The 23897-nt window shown below is 31.2% G+C and overlaps 1 long non-coding RNA gene across 2 annotated transcripts; it reads right to left on the minus strand.

Moving 5' to 3' along the window:
- Positions 1–1645: 1645 nt before the first annotated feature.
- On the minus strand, positions 1646–11174 carry LOC126878734 (uncharacterized). 2 transcript variants are annotated; one of them, XR_007695755.1, is made up of 2 exons: positions 6209–11174; positions 1646–1929 (listed from the first exon to the last, which is right to left on the minus strand). It is a non-coding gene; the product is annotated as an uncharacterized LOC126878734 (long non-coding RNA). The 2 variants fall into 2 exon arrangements; XR_007695756.1 differs by lacking the exon at positions 6209–11174 and adding an exon at positions 3641–5720.
- Positions 11175–23897: the final 12723 nt, after the last annotated feature.

Raw genomic sequence — 23897 nt, forward strand, 5'->3', positions numbered from 1 at the left:
TTTGTGATGTTTGTTATAATGATAATAGGAGTCTTATTTAAATTGGTGCATTAAAAGGGATTTATTATATTATTAGCAGTAATTCCAAATGCGAATATTAGAGCAGGGCATTTAGCACAAAATAAATCGATTTTTAAATACAGCACCTAGAGATTTGCAACTTTTTGTATTGTGTTTAGGATGGTGTCAGAAAAAAGGTATACTATAGAAAAATGGGTGGAAATGACCCCCGGTGCTCAAAAATCCTCCACACTCCAGAAGACAACATGCCTTAGCAGTGATCTTGGGCACCAGGTAGTGCATCCAGAAGGTGACGTGACCATAGACACCTTTCTAGACACAAGTCTCTAGACACGAAAAGTTTAAAGTCTCTAGGTGCTGTATTTAAAAGTCGATTTATTCCTATGTTTTTAGTGCTAATGGTCTATATGTTTCAACACTATATCATGCCCAAAACACGCCATAATAATGTGTTTTGAAATATGTCATAGAAACCTCATTTGTGACATTATTTACTTTTAATATTATATGACTACTGCATATGCATCCAATTTTCTGTAATTTTTGACGTTTTCGTAATCGAATTTTATCTGCACATTCTTTTGGCACCATCCCTAATTCCTCTAATTTAATCTAATAGCCTTTTAATGGTCTGTTTAATGGATTAAAATTATTTGATATGTAATTTAGTATGTTTACAAATTATAAAAAAAAGGGTGCCTGATATAATTTTGTTTTGACTATAATTAATGAATAATTAAAAAATTACTTTTTTTATATATTAAATAGTTATTTATGTATCAAGGGCATTAAATAGATGTTTATACCCTAAGGGCGACAAGCTTATAAATTACATAATTATGCACGTGGTGAATATAAAATTTTGTGTCATAGCGGTTCATTGCGTCAGTTAAAGTTTTAATTTTATAATATAATAAATTAGAAGAAATACTGTATCGCAGCAGGTATTTAGTACCGTTGCTAGAAAAGTGATGTTGGTTAGCAATTTGGTATTAACATAAACAAAGTTTTTCTATGTGAAATTGTCAAAAAAGTCAGAATGCAAGAGAAATTCGATATTTCTGAAAAAAAAGCCAATAAAGCGACTGAGAATCTATTACCAAATAAACGTATCTATGACAAGGAATACGCTAAATTTCAACCATGGATGACAGAAAATAATACTGAATGCGTAAATGAGACTACTACTGGCATACACTGTACAGGACGACCAAGAAAAACATGGAACAATAGCATAAGCAAGATTCTCAAAGAAAGAGGGAAGACATAGAGTGAGCCGAAGGAACTAGCTAGAGACAGAAAAGAGTGGTGTACATTTGTAGAAAAAAATTTAAGAGAGCTTGTACACCTCGACACCTTCGGGTATAAGAGGTTTTCGATTATGTATGTATGTATGCATGTTAATTATAGTCAGAACAAAATTATATCGGGCACCCCTTGTTTTTTATAATTGTTACCATACTAAATTACATATCCAATAATTTTAATCCATTATTAAACAGATCGGTGCAGATCGACATTATATTGGATCCTCTACTATAAATAAAAGATCCAAAGTACCAACAATACTGTCAGTAGTCTTAAAATATATTTATTAAAACATACCAACTGTAGAAAAATAATATAACTTATCAAATCTGTTTATTTAAAAAATACAGCTACTATTTATAATTATTATCAATATGATTTATACATAATCATTTGATTCTAATTTCACACTATCACTTTGGACGGTTATAGTATTTCTGGCATTATTCGAATTTCACTTTTATCCAATTGCGGTTGCAACTCCAATAGAGAGTCATGTAACAGTTTTGTAACTTGATTTGTGGACGTCCGTGAGAGCGGTTGCAACTCCACTGGAGATTCCTGTGGCAGTTCTGTACTGGAAACTGTGTCAGAGAAATCCTAAAAAAATATTTTTGTTAGATTCCAAAGCCACAAGAATAATGGAAACATATAGCAAAGGAATTTGAAGCAAGATTGAATTTTCCCCATTGCTTCGGTGCTGTTGACGGCAAATATGTGCAGAGTATTCCACCAAATGGGCAAGGTTCCTATTTTTATAACTATAAAGGATTTCATAGTATGGTTTTGATGGCAGTTGTAAATGCTAATTATGAGTTCATAATATACGAATTTGGTGTGAATGGGAGAATTTGTGATGGAGGTGTTATAGAGCAAACAATATTTTACAACAAATTAAAAGAAAATACATTACAAATTCCAGTCTTTGATCGCCTCAGTGGTTCAGATAAAATGCTTAGTGATGTGTTTATTGGTGTTGAAGCTTTTGCCTTAGCGCCACATTTCTTAAAACCGTTTAATCAAAGAGAATTAACAAATGAACGCAAAATATTCAATTACCGCCTGTCAAGGACAAGGCGAGTTGTAGAAAATGCCTTTGGTATTTTAGCTAACAGATTTCGAATTTTCCATACCACTATTAATTTAAATCTAAAAACTGTATATATCATTGTCATGACATATTGTGTACTCCATAACTTTTTGAGAAGTAAATATGCTTCAACCTATACTCCCATTGGAAGCTTAGACGATGACAATAGGAATGGTTTAAGAACAGAAGATTTTAATCTCATTGATATGCAGAGATAACATTATATAAGTATTTCCAGAGACGCCAAGCAAACTAAGGATAAACTTTTTTTATGGTATTTCAATAATGAAGGTAGTGTACCATGACAAAATAGCCATGGTGTAATTCATAATATAGTTTAATTATAGAATTTAATTCAAGTTCTAAATATTGTGAACGTAGATATAGTTGAATAAAGAAATTTTTTAAATTAATCGTGGTTTTTAATTGATAGAAACTTACAAAATACCTTTTCAGGTAGATATGATTATTCCACAAACGCAAATATGCAACAAATATGTGTGTCAAGTGTCAACAATAGAAATAGCAGGAAATTTCTTAGACAGTTAGAAATTCGATTAGCATCTTTTATTTCGACAAAAATTTGGCATCCATGCCCAAAATTCTGCTTAAATTTTTGTAGAGAGTAGAAAGACTTCCGGAGTGGAAATTGAAACACCAACCAGTAGTAAATTAAGAAATGCAATTTTCTTTACACCTACAATAGTGGCTCAATCCCATATGAACATAATACTACATTAAATATGCCACAAGAAAACAGTGTCAGAACTTTGCAGAAATACAAAGTTGATTAATTATTATATTCTATTATTATAAGTATATAAATTTTTTTTGGCAGTAGTACCCCAATATTGGAAAATTAAATACTAAAATGGTAAAAGAAATTTATATGATTTAAAAGAATTCTCTATTTTAGAATGAACTAAAAATATAAAAATAAAATATTGCCTCTTTTAATTTTTCAATCATTAAAGTCATTCTCTACTTTTCACCTTCCATAATGCATGCCAGCTCAAAAATTTGTACAACTCTTCAATTAAGAATAGCGATGCTTCTATATCACTCATTTCGACTGTCCACCTTGAAAACTTTTGCTGGACTGAACTTCTGACCACACTTCAAGTAAAACTGCACAGGTAAAATCTTCAGCATGTTGACAAGAGTATAGGCGGCGCTTGGAGGCTTACATGTGATACCGTCTTGCTACTCTTATGCTCTTACCTGCGCAAATGAGTCTCTGCAGACATGGTCTCAGGCAAAACGTAGTGTGTAGCCAGTGTATTATACTACAGACCTCAAGGCTCTGAGGATAGTCAGCATAATTTAGATTGCTCAGATTTCTGCATTATCATTATGAATGATATATGTACAATGTTATGCTGTCATGACATTTGCAAAAAAAATTGTTTGTATTGATGGTACCTATGGAACTAATCCATATAATTTTGAGTTAACCACTTTGATGGTTAGCGATGACTTCGGTGAAGGCGTTGCTGTGACATACATGATTTCGAATAGAATGAATACTACAATTTCTAAAATATTTTTTGACTGTATTAAAACCGCACTAGGTACCTAATAATATCACTACAGATATGTTTATGAGAGATATAATGGAAACTTTTTATAACGGATGGACAGCAGTGATAGGGCCTGTGTCTAACCCAGATAGCACAAAGACATCTTAAAGAAATCTAAAAGATAACTCACTAAAGACGTTTTAGACGTCTTAAAGATGTCTGGTATTTCCGGAAAGATATCTTTACGACGTCTTAAAGATGTACGGATGTTACAAATCCTTACATCTTAAAGATGTCTTTTTTTGTATATTATTAAGGTGTTTAGGATATCTTTCTTTTTAATTTTTTATGAAATATTTTAAATGAACTCTTAATAAAAATAATTATGTTCTAAAAATACGTTTATTGCTATTAAAATTTTACATGTACATGTAGAATAAGCTTTACCAATTGTCAGATTTGCAATTCTAGTATCATAAAACTTTTGTTTGCCTTTCTGTCCCAGCCAACTGTACTTAAAGCTTGCTCATTGCTAATAATTAATTTTCCAACTCTATACAAAATTATAGGCTTTTGATCCTCCTACTTTAACAAGCTCCGATACCTACCTAAAAAATATATTTTTAAGAGCATATTGTTAAGGTAAGCTGTTGAATTAGGAGACATGCATTTACTCTTGATAACAAAGTTAACTTTTTACTTTAATAATATAACAATCTAAATCTAAACTTACTGCATTATTAAAATCTGTAGTCTTCTAAATATCCCTCAAATACAACCATATGGGAAATACCACTGAAGTCACTGATGTGAAAAAGCTTTTGTTTGGAGTTTGTCTTTTTGCTACCAGCTCTTGTCTTAAATGTTTTACTAACCTAACCTAACTTTTAAATTCGTAATTATAACATAACCTATTTTTAAGAAAAAATGTCTTAAATATGATGTCTAAAAGATATCTTAAATTTGGCGTTTTAAAGATATCTTAAATTTGGCGTTTTAAAGATATCTTTTAAAAGTCTTAATTGAGACCTAAGACATTAAGACCATATTTGGTTGTAAATAAGATATCTTAAAGATGACCTGTGCTGTATGGGAATCGATTATTTTGTTCCTGGCACATTGATTGTGCCTGGAAAACTAATCTAGCAAAAATTTCTGTAGTTGATAAAAGAATGGAAGTATGTATATAAGTGCTTGAAATTTATACAAAGTACTTTAGAAGTTAACAACTTTTAAAAAGATTTGTTGAATTTTCCAACTGGAGAATGATTCTGGTACTGTTAAATTTTATGAGTACCTGAGTAAAAATTATAGTTCGAATACTAAGTCCGGGTTCTACTGTTATAGAAAGGAATTACTAATAAATACAAATATGTACTTGGAGAGTATGCACAGTATTATTAAGTATGCATATCTAGAAGGAAAAAGGTGAAACAACTAGATAAAAGCATGCATAATTTGATACACTACACTCGAGATAAACAAGTGGAAAGACTAATTCAGATAACAAAAGGTTTGTTGTAATGTAAATATGTTTTGATTTAATTTTGTCAACATTTTTGTGGCTTTCAGGAAAAAGGACTGATTGATTGACTGCCATTAATTGTAGCCACAAATTATAAATTTGATACTGAAAGTGTGGAAGGAAATGATGAATTTAAAAAATGGATAATTAAAAATAAAACAAACTCAAAAATATGTACTGTTACAGAGAAACTGTTAATGTACGTTATCTTGTCAGCTACATACTATGTAAAATATGCTACCATTCCTACTCATGTACTTGCCTTGATTATTTTATTAAATTAAATTCAATCAAATCTTTAATTCAATCAAATATTTGCCAGCACATTCACTACCTTTGTATTACATGAGTCACACTAAATAATTAAGTTCCAAGCAGTCATATTTGGGAAGAACTGGAGTCTTCAGCACCTACGCACAAATCAAAAACCGAGGGATAGATAGAAATTACATAAGATACTATCTGCTCAGCACTGTAAGTAATTGCATTAGGTCAAAAATGCAACAGTGAAGATATTTTAATGACAGCCATTAATCAAATTAAAGCTGTGAAAGCCAACAAATTTCACGTTGATCCAAATATGAGACTTGAGAAAATTCAGAAAGGGTGAAACAGGTGTCATTTTCTACCAAGAAAAAGACAATGTCTACGTCTGGTAAACTATTAAGGAAGCCCAATATCGCAGAGTCCTCCCATTTGAATGAAGTATCCTCTAAATGGTATGTATTTGCCTAATGCCTGTACCTATGTGTTGTGAGTACACAATTAAGTAATCAGCAAACTGCATGCCCATTTCTTGTTTAAGTTCACCATTATCTATAAATAGTTTTTCTCAGATTTTAAAACAACAAAACTAGAACAACTTGCAACAGAACAACTCCTCTATATTCAATGAAACAAGAAACAATTCAATTTCAATATACAACTCGGAACAACTCCTCTATATTCAATAATTCAATGAAACAAGAATCAATTCAATTTCAATATATAACTCCTTGTATACAACCAAACAACAAAACATAGGTTAGGTTAAATAAAACGGAAATGCAGGGTTGCCAACGACCGAACGTCGTTTTCTACTAGATTTAGGTATAAAATCTACTAAATTCTACTAGATGGAGGATAAAATCTACCAAAAATGCTACTAAATTATTTGCTCACAAAATGACACTTGACAGCCAAAAAAGAAGAAGAAATGACATATGACAGCCCAAAAAAGAAGAAGAAATGACAGATGACAGCTAAAAAGAAGAAGAAATGACAGATGACAGGTTATTATATGTTAAAAACAACAAAAACCATGTTTATTTAAAATATAATAATTTTTATATTTACATAAACCACACATAAACAACATAATTGAAACTTCTAAAAAATAATTAAAAAAATGTTAAATACTTATTCTATTGGCTCCGTGCGTCTCCCCTCTACGTACAGTCACGTGATACGCTGTCAGATTTTGTAAGGACGTTTTAACATTGAGTCTTATGGGATTATTTTGTTAAACTTGAATATTTTATTTTGTAGTGATAATAACCGAATACAATTGTTAGAATTCATTAGTTATTAATTTATACTGTAATTTATAGTGCAACAAAATATTTTCTTTTTCGTTAATAAATATTTATTGACATAAACTGCGATAGTGAGGTTATGCATACAAAATCAAACTGATAATCAATATTGGAAAGTGAAGAATTTATAGTGCGTTTTTATTTTCTGTTTATATTAATACATAATATCACTAGCGTGACACGACATTTTTTTTAAATGTCTCATTTAAACATACACAAAGCGTCCTTATAAAATTTCAAAAAACCGCCACCATGAGCAGGTCGGTCGATTTTGCTTTGACACTTTGTTAACGCTCGGAGCGAATAGAAAAGTATATCCTCTCTAGGAGAAAGTGGTGAAAACAAGAGAAACAAGTTGATTTAACTAATACCATTGATTAAGAACTACCCTTTTTTTTTAAATTCTAATACATTTTGTACATTTAATTTTTTTAACGTCACTTTCTTGTGCTTAACACAGTTTACTATCAAAAATTTTACTTCAAAACTAAGTTAGTTTAACGTTTTGAATTGTAAACTGATTTTAATATAAAATTATAGCTTATTTCCAGTAAAAATAGTGCATTACAGTTCATTTCTAACTCTCAATAAACCCCTATTGATAAAATGTTGCAAGTCTGCAAGCATTGGCAATTTCATCTGATTGCAGATATCACAAAAATATCCTCTCCAAGAAGAAATAGGTAAAAATAAGTTGTATTTAACTGAAAGGATAAGTAGTTATTAAAATGAAATAAAGTGTCTCTATCTATTATAATATGGGTAACATATTCATAAATACAAACAAGGAAATAATAATATTATATTATAAGTGTTGTATCGCATAAGTCATTTTTAGGGAGAATGTGACTTACACCGTTTGACTTCTGAGGCATCCATATGTAAACATGTAAAAGACAACTATAAGTTCTAGGCAAAAAATATCAAATCGTATATTTTGTACAAAATTCATTTACTTAAACAACATTTACTCAACTACTTAAAATATTTTCAATTTCCTCTAATTCTAAACCTACAATGGTATGTTTGCTGTCTTTTGTAATGTTTTTAAAGGTAGGTATATCGGAATTAAAATAACATTTGTATATATTTTTTTCTCCTTATGAACTTTTATTTACAATCAATTTCTTAAAAGTTTTAAGTAAGTTTGAATGAAATTTTAAGCAAGGAAGGAGGAGCATCCAATGATGCTTCGTCTTATAGGTTTATTTCACTGTTTTATTAAATCTTGTAGCCACGTTCGCTTGAGTCTTCTGTGTATTCGTCCATTGGTAGATATGTTTGATCAGTTCGTTGTCTTGGTTTCTTGTTCGACTTTCATGGTTGGTCACTTTACGCTGTATTTCATGTATTACGAAGGGAATATTCAGATCATTGTGAGATTACTGACATACCAGGGTGCGCCAGTAATTGGTCTAAAGACTTTTGATTGAAATCTCTGTATGGTTGTGATGTGTGTTAATTTAGCACAATCCCAGAGATGGATACCATACATCCTAATTGATTTCAACATGGCTTTGTATAGTAGTAATTTGTTATTTAATGACAATTTGGATATCCTACCAAGGAGCCAGTACATTTGTCTGAACTTGAGATCCAACTGCCTGCATTTCATTTGGAGGTGTTTGTTCCATGTTATCCTTTGGTTGATATGCAATCTAAGGTATTTAAGATGCAATGTAAATTAATTTGAATGCACAAATATCATTATTGAGACGAGACATTGTGGAAAAGTTTAGAATTTGTTAAAATGCTGGATTCAAAAGTAGGAGTTTAATACAACAGATATATAACATAAATGGTATTAACAATATAAACAGGTTAATACAATAAAACAAATAAGGTTTAAGTATTTATTTTTTAAATTTTAATACTTTATGCATTAGAATCTATAAAGTTTTGAACTAAGACCAAAAGTATTACACTTTCATTTGCATGCCATCAGCATTTGTTTATTTAAATGTGCTATAAAAAAACACCATAAATCCAATTCCTTTACTTATTATTTTTTTGTCCTTTAAAACAATTTGTTTATTCATACATTTTTGCTAGCTGTGGAAGTTCTTTTAACGGAATGTGATATAGCATACTTTAAATGATACTTCAAATCAAACACCAATATCATGTACCTATGTATTTATAAATTTATTAACAAACTGCAGTCCAAGAAAAATAATATATTATCAACATTAGCCATTTACAGTAAAACCTCCGTTAACCAAAATAATTGGGGATATGCTGTTTTAAATAACAAGAATTTCAGTTAAAAATGACATTGTTTTTGTACTCTTCTTTTATCAGATTACATAGTATTGGAGAGATATAGCTACAAAACATCATTGTCAAAGGGAAACACAAAAGAAAATAGAAGAAGAATTCTTTAAAAAATACTCTAAACATGTTCATTTTCCTTGATTTTATTGCTTTTTGATTAATTTCCTTTATATTGACAAAATTATTGAAACTGTGAGCCATTTCGGTTAAACGATGTTTTGGTTAAAAAGGTTTCGGTTAACGGAGGTTTTACTGTATTTGCCTTAAATGGCAACATTTTAAAACAAACAAACACACACTACACAAAAAGTTGCACTAGACTTTCTCCTGGTTAAAAATGTATAAATGTACTGCCACAGTTTGTTTGAATTAATAACCGCAGGCTTAGTTGCCAATATTTCAATGTTTTCTCTAAACAACTGCAATATTTGTAAAGCTGCTATTATTGGAACAAAAGGTATGTTGCATTGCATCTCAGTTCACACATTAATACGAAAAATCTCTTTAAAATACCAAACCTTCTTTCAATAACAATTGAAGCAATTTATGATTGATTAAAATGCACTTCAACTGCTGTCGAAGATTCTGCTATGGTGTCATTAATAGGTAGTTGAGAACTGGATATTCCCTAACAATACATTGTCCATAAATTCCCCATTTTATGTGCCCATAATCCATAATATGCAAAAGTATTTGACAACTCCTAAAATAGAGTACTTTTTCTAAATGCACTTCCATAATATTGTAGGATGAGTATTATGGGTTATCTTACTCTTTAAATGACAAAATACTAATTAAATTCAACGTTTTACTCTTTTTCATGATCTTTTTACTTTTTATATATATTACAGGTAACGTAACAAAAATAGAATTTTAGCACATTTTAGAGGTTATTTTTATAATTTTTTACAAAAATAAAAATATTTAATGTCATTGTCATTTGTCAAAATAAAAGATTCCTTTCTTACAACCAAAACCTACTAAAATCTACTATATTTTCTACCAGATTCTAAAATCTACTAGATTTAAAATTTTCCCACTAAATCACAAGAAATTCTACTAGATCTAGTAGAAAATCTACTAAATTGGCAACCCTGCGGAAATGTCAAAACAAACTACAACTTCGGAATGGACTAAATACCTATTACCTATACCACAGCATAATAAACGAAACCAGCAAGGACACTCCCTGATGCCGCCTTTGAAGTTGAAAAGTACAGGGTCGCCGTTTTTCGCGTAGTACATCTCAGTGGTGATGTGATGTGTTGGTTCATCAGTGTTGCCGATGTCACCAACTTTATTACCCGTGAGAGATTCTTTTTGAATAATTTCTGGAATTTATGCAAAAGATTAACAATACAATCGCCATTCATCGTCAATATTTGGTGTTATGTCCCAATTATTGACATAATTCCCACAGGCATACGTATAAAATTATGTTAAAAATATGAATGTCATAAAAGTTAAGTAAATCTGATAATTATGTACAAATCGGCAACACTGTCGATTTTCTACATTGTCTGGTACTACGCACAAAATGGCCGACGATCTGCGCTGTAATAGTGCGCGAACTTTTCCCGCCTACTAGTGTGTCACTGCTGTTGCGTTTTCTATGCTGTGCCTATACTGTGTTTAACCGTGTCTCATTTAATACATCACTGCTGCCATCTACTAAATGACACGTGAACTCATCTTCAGGGTTGCCAACGACCGAACCTCGTTTTCTACTAGATTTATATATAAAACCTACCAAATTCTACTAGATTGAGGATAAAATCTACCAAAAATTCTACTAAATTATTTGCTCACAAATGACACATGACAGCCAAAAAAGAAGAAAAAAATGACAGATGACTGCCCAAAAAAAGAAGAAATGACAGATGACAGCCGAAAAAGAAGAAGAAATGACAGATGACAGGCTATTTTGTTATATACAAAAACCATTTTTATTTAAAATATAATAATTTTTATAAATATTTACATGAACAACATAACTGAAATTCCTAAAAAATAATTTAAAAAAATGTTAAATACTTATTCTATAGAAAAATATATCCTCTCTAGGAGAAAGTGGTGAAAACAAGAGAAACAAGTTACATTTTAACTAATACCATTATTTAAGAACTACCCTTTTTTAAACAATGCTAATACATTTTGTACATTTAATTTTTTTAAAGTCTCTTTCTTGTGCTTAACACAGTTTACTATCCAAAATTTTACTTTTAGTTTAGCGTTTCGAATTGTAAACTTATTTTAATGTAAAACTATAGCTTGTTCCCAGTAAAAATAGTGTATTAAAGTTCGTTTCTAACACTCAATAAACCCCAACCACAGATTAACATAACATAATGCTGTGTTAATCAGGTTAATCTGTGCCCCAACTGATAAAATGCTGCAAGCATTGGCAATTTCATTTGATTGCACATATCACAAGAATATCATAAGGTAAAAATAACAAAATAAGTTGTATTTAACTGAAAGGAAAGTTCTACATATTAAAAATGTAAAAGATAACTATAAGTTCTAGGCAAAAAATTTTTAAATAGTATATATGTACAAAGTTCATTTTTAACTTAAAATATTTTCGATTTCCTCTAATTCTAAACCCACAATGGTATGTTTCTGTCTTTTGTAATGTCTAAAGGTAGGTATATCGGAATTAAAATAACATTTGTATATATTTTTTGCTCCTTGTGAACTTTTATTTACAATCAATTTCTTAAAAGTTTTAAGCAAGTTTGAATGAAATTTTAAGCAAGGAAGGATGATGATCCAATGATGCTTCGTCTTATAGGTTTATTTCACTGTTGTATTAAATCTTGTAGCCACGTTTGCTTGAATCTTCTGATTATCGGTCCATTGGTAGATATGTTTGATCAGTTCGTTATCTTGGTTTCTTGTTCGACTTTCATGGTTGGTAGCTGTATTTCATCTATGTGTATTTCTTCATATTACGAAGGGAATATTCAGGTCAGTGTGAGATTACTGACATACCAGGGTGCGCCAGTAATTAATCTAAGGACTTTTGATTGAAATTGTTGTATGGTTGTAATGTGTGTTAATTTAGCACAATCCCAGAGATGGATACCATACATCCTAATTGATTTCAACATGGCTTTGTATAGTAGTAATTTGCTATTTAATGACAATTTGGATGTCCTACCAAGGAGCCAGTATATTTGTCTGAACTTGAGATCCAACTGCCTGCATTTCATTTGGAGGTGTTTGTTCCATGTTATCCTTTGGTTGATATGCAATCTAAGGCATTTAAGATGCAATGTAAATTAATTTGAATTCACAAATATCACGCTTGAGACGAGACATTGTGGAAAAGTCTAGGATTTGTTAAAATTCTGGATTCAAAAGTAGGAGTTCAATTCAACAGATATATAACATAAATGGTATTAACAATATAAACATGTTAATACAATAAAACAAAGCTTTAATTATTTATTTTTTAAATTTTAATACTTTATGTATTAGAATCTATAAAGTTTTGAACTAAAAGTATTACAATTTCATTTGCATACCACCAGCATTTGTTTATTTAAATGTGCTATAAAAAACCACCATAAAGCCAATTCCTTTACTATTATTTTTTTTGTCCTTTAAAACAATTTGTTTATTCATACATTTTTGCTAGTTGTGGAAGTTCTTTTAACGGAAAGTGATATAACATACTTTAAATGATACTTTAAATCATTTCAAATCAAACACCAATATCATGTATGTATTTATAAATTTATTAACAAACTGCAGTCCAAGAAAAATAATATATTATCAACATTAACCATTTACAGTAAAACCTCCGTTAATCGAAATAATTGGGGGTTAGGCCATTTTGGATAACAAAAATTTCAGTAAAAAATTACATTGTTTTTTGTATTATTATTTTATCAAATTACATAGTATTGGAGAGATGTAGCTACAAAACATCATTGTCAAAGGGAAACACAAAAGAAAATAGATTTCTTTAAAAAAACACTCAACATGTTCATTTTCCTTAATTTTATTGCTTTTTGTTTAATTTACTTTTTATTGACAAAATTATTGAAACTGTCAGCCATTTCGGTTTAACAATGTTTTGGTTAACGGAGGTTTTACTGTATTTGCCTTAAATGGCAACATTTTAAAACAAACAAACACACACGCACAAAAAGTTGCACTAGATTTTCTCCTGGTTAAAAATGTATAAATGTACTGCCATAGCTTGTTGGATTAAATAACCGCAGGCTCAGTTGCCACTATTTCAATGTTTTCTCTAAACAACTGCAATATTTGTAAAGCTGATACTATTTGAACAAAAGGTATCTTGCATTGCATCTCATTTCACATATTAATATGAAAAATCTCTTTAGAATACCAAACCTTCTTTCAATAACAATTGAAGCAATAATTTATGATTGATTAAACAGCACTTTAACTGCTGTCTGAAGATTCTGCAATGGTGTCATTTCATTAGGTAGTTGAGAACTGGATATTTCCTAACAATACATTGTCCAAAAATTCCTCATTTTATATACTCATAATATGCAAAAGTATTTAACAACTAAAATAGAGTATTTCTGAATACACTTCCAGTAGGATGAGTATTATGATGGGTTATGTTGTTCTTTAAATGACAAAATACTAATTAAATTCAACGTTTTACTCTTTTCCATGATCTTATTTTACTTTTTATCTATATTACAGGTAACTAATAGAATTTTAGCACATTTTAGAAGTTATTTTTTACAAATTTACAAAAATAAAAATATGTAATGTCATTCATGTCATTGTCATTTGTCAAAATAAAAGATTCCTTTACTTACAACCAAATCCTACTATAATCTACTAAATTTTCTACCAGATTCTAAAATCTACTAGATTTAAAATTTTCCCACTAAATCACAAGAAATTCTACTAGATCTAGTAGAAAATCTACTAAATTGGCAACCCTGCTCATCTTCTCATCTATTAAGTGACAGCGGAACTAATTTATCACTAGAAAAATGCCAACTTATTGCTGTAATTTCAACAAAATCCCCAGATTGCAGCTTTTAACTAAAATTTTTACTTTTAGGTACAGTTAATTTAAAAATTATGGCAGTATGGACAATGAAATTTTGTTTAAAATAAAGCTTTTTGCATAGTTAATCGTTTCTGGTAGTTATTTTCCACTTAAGTTCAAAAATTATTATGCAAAACGAATTTTTATAGCAAGTTACTAAGTAAGTTATGACATGGACTCCTTTATGTACAGTTATAAAAAAATATACTGCTTTCTTTGGAAATTTTAACTAGATACTATTAAAATAGAAAGTCTACAGTTCACGTACATACCCCTAAGTTGAAGATTGGTTTTGAAATAGTGACGGTAACTGTACCTAAAAACTATATAAATTTTAACATTGTGTCATACCACCTTAATATCCAAAAAATGTTTTTGATTTTATGTAATGTAATGAAAATCTTATTTGTAAATTATTGGTTACAATGTTTAACAATAGGAAATATTCAAGAATAAATAAAATAAAAGTTTAATCCTAACAACACAAAACATTCCAGGAATGTAGGTACTACCGTTCTATTCCGTGAACATCTATCTGATTAAATTATGGGTGGAAAGTTACCACAAGATATTCTATGAACATAGTACAATGTCTTCCTGGAGGGGTAAAATTTTCCATTACAAGATTTTAAGAGAGGCCATTTATTGTTGTTGTACTGTTCAATTTGCGTTCATTTTCAAATTTGCCGCGCGAGTATCTATGTAGCGTCTCGTGGTCATTGGTCATCACATTTCATTTTCATAACATAACCGATAACCTAAAAATTTAGTAAAAAAGTAAAAATTTTGATTGGAAAAAAATGCATCGATAAGGGGGTGTGGGAAATGGAAATTAGTGGCTTTTTTGCTGTACTGTCTGCTAGTTTTTGCTCTGGGCACTGGCTAGATCTCTTGTTTAAACAATTTTGTAAGTATTATAAAATCCGTTTTCAATTTTCTTTATTCTTTATGAAACGAATAATTTATACATGCATATTATTACCTGTAAATAGGTACCTATTTCTTTTGATTTTTAATTGTAAAGAATAGAAAAATTACCGTTCATTTTAATTTTTTTTAGAATCAGCTGAAAGTGGCCTACAAAAAAAAACCAAGAAGGAAATGTATAGCCTTGCGGCTATGAAAGGCAAAAGAGAGATATAAAAAGTGTATTGGCTAGTTGGAAGAAAGTCCACATTGTCCATGCATAATAAGTTATTACATTATCAACAAATATCAAGAAGATAGCAGGGTCACGAGCATCAACTTCATGAGTTCAAGAATATCGAGGAAATCCAGCTCCTCGATACTACTGGGCAAACTAGAAGATTGAAGAGGACAAATCCTTTTGAACTAGTTTGAGTGATAGGTGATAGTGAAAAACGGAGCATAGTGCTTGTGTGCTGTGCCTGTGTATGTTAGAATAGTGCACGATCTTGTTAGATTAGATAAGAGACGCTATGGGGTAAGCTCTTCATTTTAAGAAACAGTAGTAATTTAGGTTAAATTAAAATTGCTCATTGGTCAGTTATGACCAGATTGTTTTTTTATATTTGGCAAAAAGGACTTAAGTCAGAATTGCACATTGATAATGTTTTGATGATTTCTGGACCAGAAAAAAACTGTTGTAGATGTAAACTGTATGTACAGTAGAATCTACTACAGTACTGTAGAAATCATCAAAACATTATCGATGTGCAATTCTGACTTAAGCCCTTTTTCCCAAACATCAGAGAATTGTAATGTACAATAATTCTCCTATCTGCTTTTTCATGAATTTTGTAGGAGACGAAAAACCATTTTTAGGATCATCTGCTTTCACATGTTTTGTAGTAAATAGATAGTTGAATTTACTACAAAACATGTCAAAAAATATATGAAAACAGGAGGTGACTATAAAAAAAGTTTTTAGTCTCTCTTACAAAACTCATGAAAAAACAAATCAGAGGTATGTCACATCAGTGACTAAGAATGTCTAAAAAATATACTTTGATGTCCCAAGAACCAAATATAACCTACAGTCCATCTAATTTACTTACTGTTGCACGTCATTATCTACGCCAGAGATCTAAGTTGACATAGTTGCCAAAGTATAAAAAGATCCTGAATCCATTTTAAATCAAATATGTCACATAATTATTGTAAACGTGGATTATACAACAAAACAAATTAATATTCAATGTAAATAAGTAAAAACTTAAGAAATAGAGAACAAGAATTAAGTTATAATCTTTTAAGATTTGCAGTGCAAGAGTTTTTGCACTGCATTGTTAATAATTAAAAAACGGCTCCGAACTCTTGGCAAAAAGCCGGTAGGTTTCTTTGTATAAGTATGTCTACAATAACAACTAAAAAAGTTGTCAGATACCTCGATTATTCCAAGTCGTTATAAAATTAGGTGAAATTTATATTTTTATAGTAGAGGATCTTTTAATAGTAAAGTAAATAATAAAAACAGTAAATATAATAAATAAAACAGATACTTATAGTAAAGAATATAAACAAATATGAAGTGTCATCACCGTAACTGTCAAATAAATGTTACCAATTTATTCTAAAATGTCACCTTCGTTCGATTACAGTTACAGTGTGATCCGAACAAATCTGCTTCATAAAAACGCTTTATAATCCATTTATACAAATTAAATGAAACATATTATTGTGTATTTCTTTAGGTTAACATTAATAGAAATCTTCAAATATTATTTCTACGCGTATATAATAAAATATGTCTAGTGGCTGTAATTCCAGTGTACTCGGCAAAGTGATTCTAAAAAAGAACACACCTACCGCCTAAATATTTCGTGTTGGTATCATGCAACCTCACAGGCTACGACGCGGATGACGCGCAACAGTTAGTAAATTAGACGAAGTATGTAGATATATACAGGGTGTAACAAAAATACAGGTCATAAATTTAATCACATATTCTGGGACCAAAAATAGTTTGATTGGACCTAACTTACCTTAGTACAAATGTGCACACAAGAAAAGTTACAGCCCTTTGAAGTTATATATATATAATAGCACCAAGGGTCTTAGAGGCCCATGGCTTGAAAAGTTTGTTTTTTTCTTCATTTTCACGTTTCTTTATGTACTGAGATCTTCTCTGGCTTGATATGTGATTTTTCTCCATTCCTTCCTGTTATTCATTTTTCTTTTCTGACCCTGTAGCACCATTCTTTCCAAATCTTTTTCGACCTCTTGCTTCCATCTATTTTTCGGCCTTCCTCTTCTCTTTCTTGAAGCTGTAGTGTAGTTTAGTACCATTTTTGGAGTCCTCGTGTTTGGCATCCTTTCAATGTGACCTCGCCATCTAAGTCTCTGTGCCTTTATCATTCATTTGAAGTTACAAGATGAAGTGATTTTTTCCAATATATCGAAAACTATTAGAGATTTTTTATTGAAAATGGACATGTGGCATTATTATGGCAGCAGTATCTTACGAAAAAACTATAGTAAAATTTGGACACCCCATAAAAATTTTATGGGGGTTTTGTTCCTTTAAACCCCCCCAAACTTTTGTGCACGTTTCAATTTAATTATTATTGTAGTACCATTTAAACACAACGTTTTAAAAACTTTTTTGCCTCTTATTGCTTTTTCGAAAAGTCAATTTTTATCGAAATATTTTGAATATTTGTCAAATCCACCACATATTTGTATATGGTTAAGTACGATTATGGAGACTTGGTAATAATATGCAGACTTATTTATGCTTTACATTTTTAGGGATATTTTGAACCATATTAAAAAAGAAGCCAGATCTCGATAAAATGTGCCTTATCGAAAAAATACAAAGAGGCAAAAAAGTTTTAAAAACATTCTGTTTAACTAATGGTACCTCAGTAATAGTTTAATTGGAACGTACACAAACATTTGGGGGGTTTAAAGGAACAAAACCCCCATAAAATTTTTATGTAGACATGTTAAAAAAGAAGTCGCAACTCGATAAAAACTGCCTTATCTGAAAAATACTAAGAAACAAAAATATTGAATTTAACTAATGGTACCACAATAATAAAATTGAATTGGAACATACACAAAAGTTTGGGAGGATCTAAGGGATCAAAACCCCCATAAAATTTTTATGGGGTGCACAAATTTCACCATAATTTTTCTTTAAGATATTCCTGCCATAATACTGCCACATGTCCATTTTCAATAAAAAATCGCTAATAGTTTTCGATATAATCGAAAAAATCGATTTTCATTTTGTAATTTCAAAGGGCTGTAACTTTTTTTATGTGCATATTTGTACTAAGGTAAGTTAGGTTCATTCAAACTATTTTTGGTCCCAGAATATGTGATTTAATTTATGACGTGTATTTTTGTTACACCCTGTATATACAGCCGATTACGCACCACCTTAAAAATTGGGCATTTTTGATGTCTCGAATTTCCTAAACCTGTTGTTGCATCTAAGGGATTTTTTTATAATATTCTAGCCTAGGCCCTAGGCTATAGGTTAAGTACCTCCTTATGCTTGTCATGCACGGGGAGCTATACTGTAATATATATTATATCACATCGCACTCTATAGTAATGAGTGAGCCTGCACATATGGAACCATTTGTTTTCTGTCTGCAGGCTCACTCATTACTATAGAGAGCGATATGATATAATGTACATATATTACAGCATAGCTCCCTGTGCATGACAAGCTTAAGGAGGTAACCTATAGCCTAGGCTATAATATTATAAAAAAATCACTTAGATGAAACAACAGGTTTAGGAAATACGAGACATAAAAAATACCCCATATTTAAGGTGGTGCGTTAATTTCTTGGAGAAGTGTATTGTAATTTAATGTAAATAATGTAATATCCAATAATTGTAATTTAATATAAGATGTAATATAAGTTCCTTAAAAAATATATTTTTTATTTCCCACGACATTAGATGGATGTTTGGCAGCAAGACATTGGACCAAACTGGGACGTCCTATGAAGGTCCAATTGACGTCCACCGAACGTCCCTTCGGATGTTAAGTGGACCTCCATTGGGCGTTTGGTAACGTGGCATTTGGACCAAAATTGGACGTCCTGTTAAGGTCCAATTCACGTCCCCTAGAACGTCCGGTTAAGGTCCAATTTACTTCCGATTAAGGTCCAATTTACGTCCGATTAAGGTCCCATTTACGTCCGATTAAGGTCCAATTTACGTCCTATTAAGGTCCAATTTACGTCCGATTAAGGTCCAATTTACGTCCGATTAAGGTCCAATTTACGTCCGATTAAGGTCCAATTTACGTCCGATTAAGGTCCCATTTACGTCCGATTAAGGTCCAATTTACGTCCTATTAAAGTCCAATTTACGTCCGGTTAAGGTCCAATTTACGTCCGATTAAGGTCCCATTTACGTCCCATTAAGGTCCAATTTACGTCCTATTAAGGTCCAATTTACGTCCGATTAAGGTCCAATTTACGTCCGATTAAGGTCCAATTTATGTCCGATTAAGGTCCAATTTACGTCCGATTAAGGTCCAATTTACGTCCGATTAAGGTCCAATTTACGTCCCCTAGGACGTCCGATCAAGGTCCAAATTACGTCCGATTAAGGTCCAATATACGTCCCCTCGGACCTTAGATGGACGTCCAATGGACGTTCGGTAGCGCGACATTTGGACCAAAATAGGACGTATAAAGGACGTTCCTCGGACGAAAACGGACGTCCAATGGACGTCCCTAAAGTCCGTGAAGGACGTCCAATGGACGTCCTTGTGCTATTAGGGATATGCTTGCCTACAATCATCCCTATACCAAAGACCAGCAAGAACTCTAACTGCCTTACGCTGCCAACCAAAGACTGTCAACATTTCTGCTGAATGACCCCAGACTAAAATGGCATAGGCTAGATGAGACTGAAAAATTGCATGGTACACTGTTATTAAGACTTTATGTGAAACATTAGATGCCAGATTCCTGAGTACAAACAGATTTTTTGCTAGCTTTTTACTTAGACTGTTGATATGTTCACCCCATTGAAGCTTGGGATCTAATAATACACCCAGAAATCTGACACTGCTCATACCATCATTTACATTCTGTGTGTCTCTGAGAGAAAAAACAACTCTGTTGGTTTTTGCTGCATTGAGCAGTAATCGGTTTACGCAAAACCATTCATTGGTCACTGACTGTGCAGACATAGAACCCTCAAGCGACCCCCCAAGTGTATCAGTTGTAAAAGACACTGTGGTGTCATCGGCGAAGAGTGTGTACTTTGCATTTGTGTTAATGCTCGTAAGGTCATTAATATAAATTAGAAAGAGAATGGGTCCCAGAACAGAGCCCTGGGGAACCCCAATATTAACAACACTCTTTCCCTGTCTTATATTTAATGTTCTTGAAATAATATACCTTTTAATATTTTAGTATTTTACTTTATGTCACATGTTACAGTTACATGTTCCTCAAGAGAGGGTTATGTTGCCGTTACCTGAAGTTGGCCATGGTGGTTGTCATAGTCTTAGAACATAAATAAGTTCTAAGGACATATGAGACATCTCCCCCTTTACATTTCTTAAAAAAAAAAACTAACAAAAACAACTATTCTGACTATACTCTAGGAATACATCTACAAAATATTATGTCTAACTTATAACTAATCTTTATACCTAGCTGGTTTAACAACAGCTCTACCAGACCTTGTTGTAACTGTCTCACTATTACCTAAATTCAAGTTACTATTACAATTTGAGTTACTAGCTACAATTTTGGTTGAAACAGTTGGTTCGTTTGAACAAATCTCAGGTTTAAAGTTATTAATATTTAACTTTGTTTGTGAGGAGCTAGGTTCAGACCTAATGAATGGAAACATATTATCTTCTTTCTGAATGGGAGGACATTCATTTGGTGATTGTCTTAAAAATGAAGTATTTCGTCTCTTTACTCTGCCAAAGTTATCCCGAACCATATATGACCTAGGAGTATCACATTTCCCTACTATTTCCCCTGGTATCCAACGTTTTTCTTTTTCTAACCTGATTATTACACTATCACCTACCTTAAACTCTGACCTACCTTTCGAATTTTGATCGTAATGAATCTTATCCCTGTTCCTTTTTTCGGTTAGTTTCTGTGATTCATTATTCAAGGATGGTTCCAAATGTTTACCTGAAAGGGGAAGGACACTACGCAACTGTTTCTTAAAAATCAATTCTGCAGGTGAAATATTGCACCCTGCTAAAGGAGTATTCCTATATTCTAGTAACGCCTTAAAAACGTCTGTATTTGCTTCTAGACTTTTTCTCAAAATATTTTTACATATACCTACTGCCCTTTCTGCAAGACCATTAGATTTTGGATATAGCGGACTTGATGTTTGAATTTTAAATTCCCAGTCTTTAGCAAAACTGTGACATTCGGCACTGTTAAATGGCATATTGTCAGCAATCAACATCATAGGTATACCAAAAGTTGAAAATATCTGTTTTAATTTATTAATCACATCACCAGAGGTTTTTGACTCTAACTTTTTTAGCTCAATCCAATTCGTGTAGTAATCCACTAGTACCAAATAATCTATACCACCAAAAGTTAAAATATCACATCCAACTTTATAAAAAGGTATGTTAGGCCTATCATGTGGAATTAAAGGTTCTTTTGTTGGTTTACGTGAAAATTTTAGACAAGTATTACATTTTGAAATATAATTTTCAATATCTGAGGTCATACCTAACCAGTAGAAAATTTTCCTGGCTCTTGACTTAGTTTTTTCCATTCCCAAGTGTGCAATATGTAATTTAGAGAGCATAAGGCTTTGTAAACTTTTGGGAACCACTAGTCTGTCATCATAAAATATTAAGTTATTTTTTTCATATAAATCATTTTGAATTTTAAAAAATGTTTTTAATTCAGAATTAAAATTTTGAGAATTTTGTGGCCAGCCATTGCTTAGAAAGTTTTTAACTGAAGACAAATTTGGGTCATTTTTAGTCGCAATCTGTAATTCTTTTAATCTCTCTTCAGATATGGGCAAATCTATCTCAAGAGAATGCACTGTTACCAACATTTCTGTATCAACTTTACTCTTGGTTTGTATGAATGACCTAGAGAGTAAGTCTGCTATATACATATATCTCCCAGGTAAATACTGTACCTCCAAATCATAGTTAAGCAGTTTTAATTTTAAACGTTGCAGTCTACCACTAACTTTATAAAAATCTTTTTTACAAATTGAGATCAATGGTAAATGATCAGTTTTTATTACAATTTTTCTACCATATACATAGTTATGAAACTTAGACAGTGAAAAACAAATTGACAGAAGCTCTTTATCTATTTGTGGATATCGACTTTCTGTTTCAGTTAAACTGCGTGAGCAAAAGGCAACTGGCTGTCCCTGTTGTAAAAGGCACCCACCAATTCCAAATTGACTCGCATCAGACTGTATTTCAATAGGCAAATTTGCATCAAAAATTTTTAAATTAGGAATTTTAGTAATTAAGCATTTTACATCATTCAAGGCTGTTTTATGTTCTGTAGTCCAAGACCAAGGTATATTAATTTTAGTTAGCTCTCTTAAAGGAGTTAACAACTGAGACAAATTTGGAATGTATTTAGTTAGGTAATTAACCATACCAATTATTCTTAATAACTCTTTTTTATTAGTCGGATCTTGTATTTTTAAGACGGCTTCAACATAGGAAGGATCTGGTTTTACCCCTTCTCTTGAAAATATTTGACCTACATATTTTACTTCCCTTACTTTATATTGAATTTTATTTTTGTTAAATTTTACTCCAAATTTCTTTGCTCTTTGCAACACTTTTGACAAAATTAAATCATGTGTTTCCTCATCAGATGCTGGAATAATAAGATCATCAAAATATATCCCAATATTTAAATCTCCAAAAATCTTTTCATTTATACGTTGAAATACTTGTGGACTAATATTTAAACCAAATGCTAACCTCTTAAAACAAAATTTTCCAAAAGGTGTGATAAAAGCAGTGTAATTCATACTTTCCTTGTCAAGAGGGACATGATAAAAACCCTCTTTCAAGTCTAATACTGTAAATATTGACTTACCTTGTAACTTCAATGACAACTCATCTACAGTGGGTATAGGAAATTGCTCGGTACATATGTTGTTATTTAAATGCATTGGATCTAAGCAAATTCTAAGACTTTTATTAGGCTTCTCAACAATTACAATGTTGTTAACCCACTCCGTTGGTTCATCCAACCTACAAATTATGTCTCTACGTTCTAAGTCTTCTAATGTATTTTTTAACAATGGTTTTACTGTATCTGGAACTCTACGACAAGAACTTATATATGGTTTATAATCATTTTTAAGCATTATTTTATATTGAAAAGGAACTTTGCCTGTCCCTTCAAAAACTTCAATATTATTTTTGACAAAATTTTCCTTGTCATCACACTGCGATTTTAGAGAATCAATTTTTTGTACTAAATTTAGTTTTACACAGGCGTTCAGACCCAAAATAGGCACCGACGCCTCCTCAACCAACAAGAATTTTATATTATAGAAAGCACTTTTTATTAAACATTTTATTATGATGCTCCCAACTGTTTTAACCTTATTATTG

Source organism: Diabrotica virgifera, chromosome 10 (genome assembly GCF_917563875.1).
Source record: "Diabrotica virgifera virgifera chromosome 10, PGI_DIABVI_V3a".
NCBI classification, from domain to species: Eukaryota; Metazoa; Arthropoda; class Insecta; order Coleoptera; family Chrysomelidae; genus Diabrotica; species Diabrotica virgifera.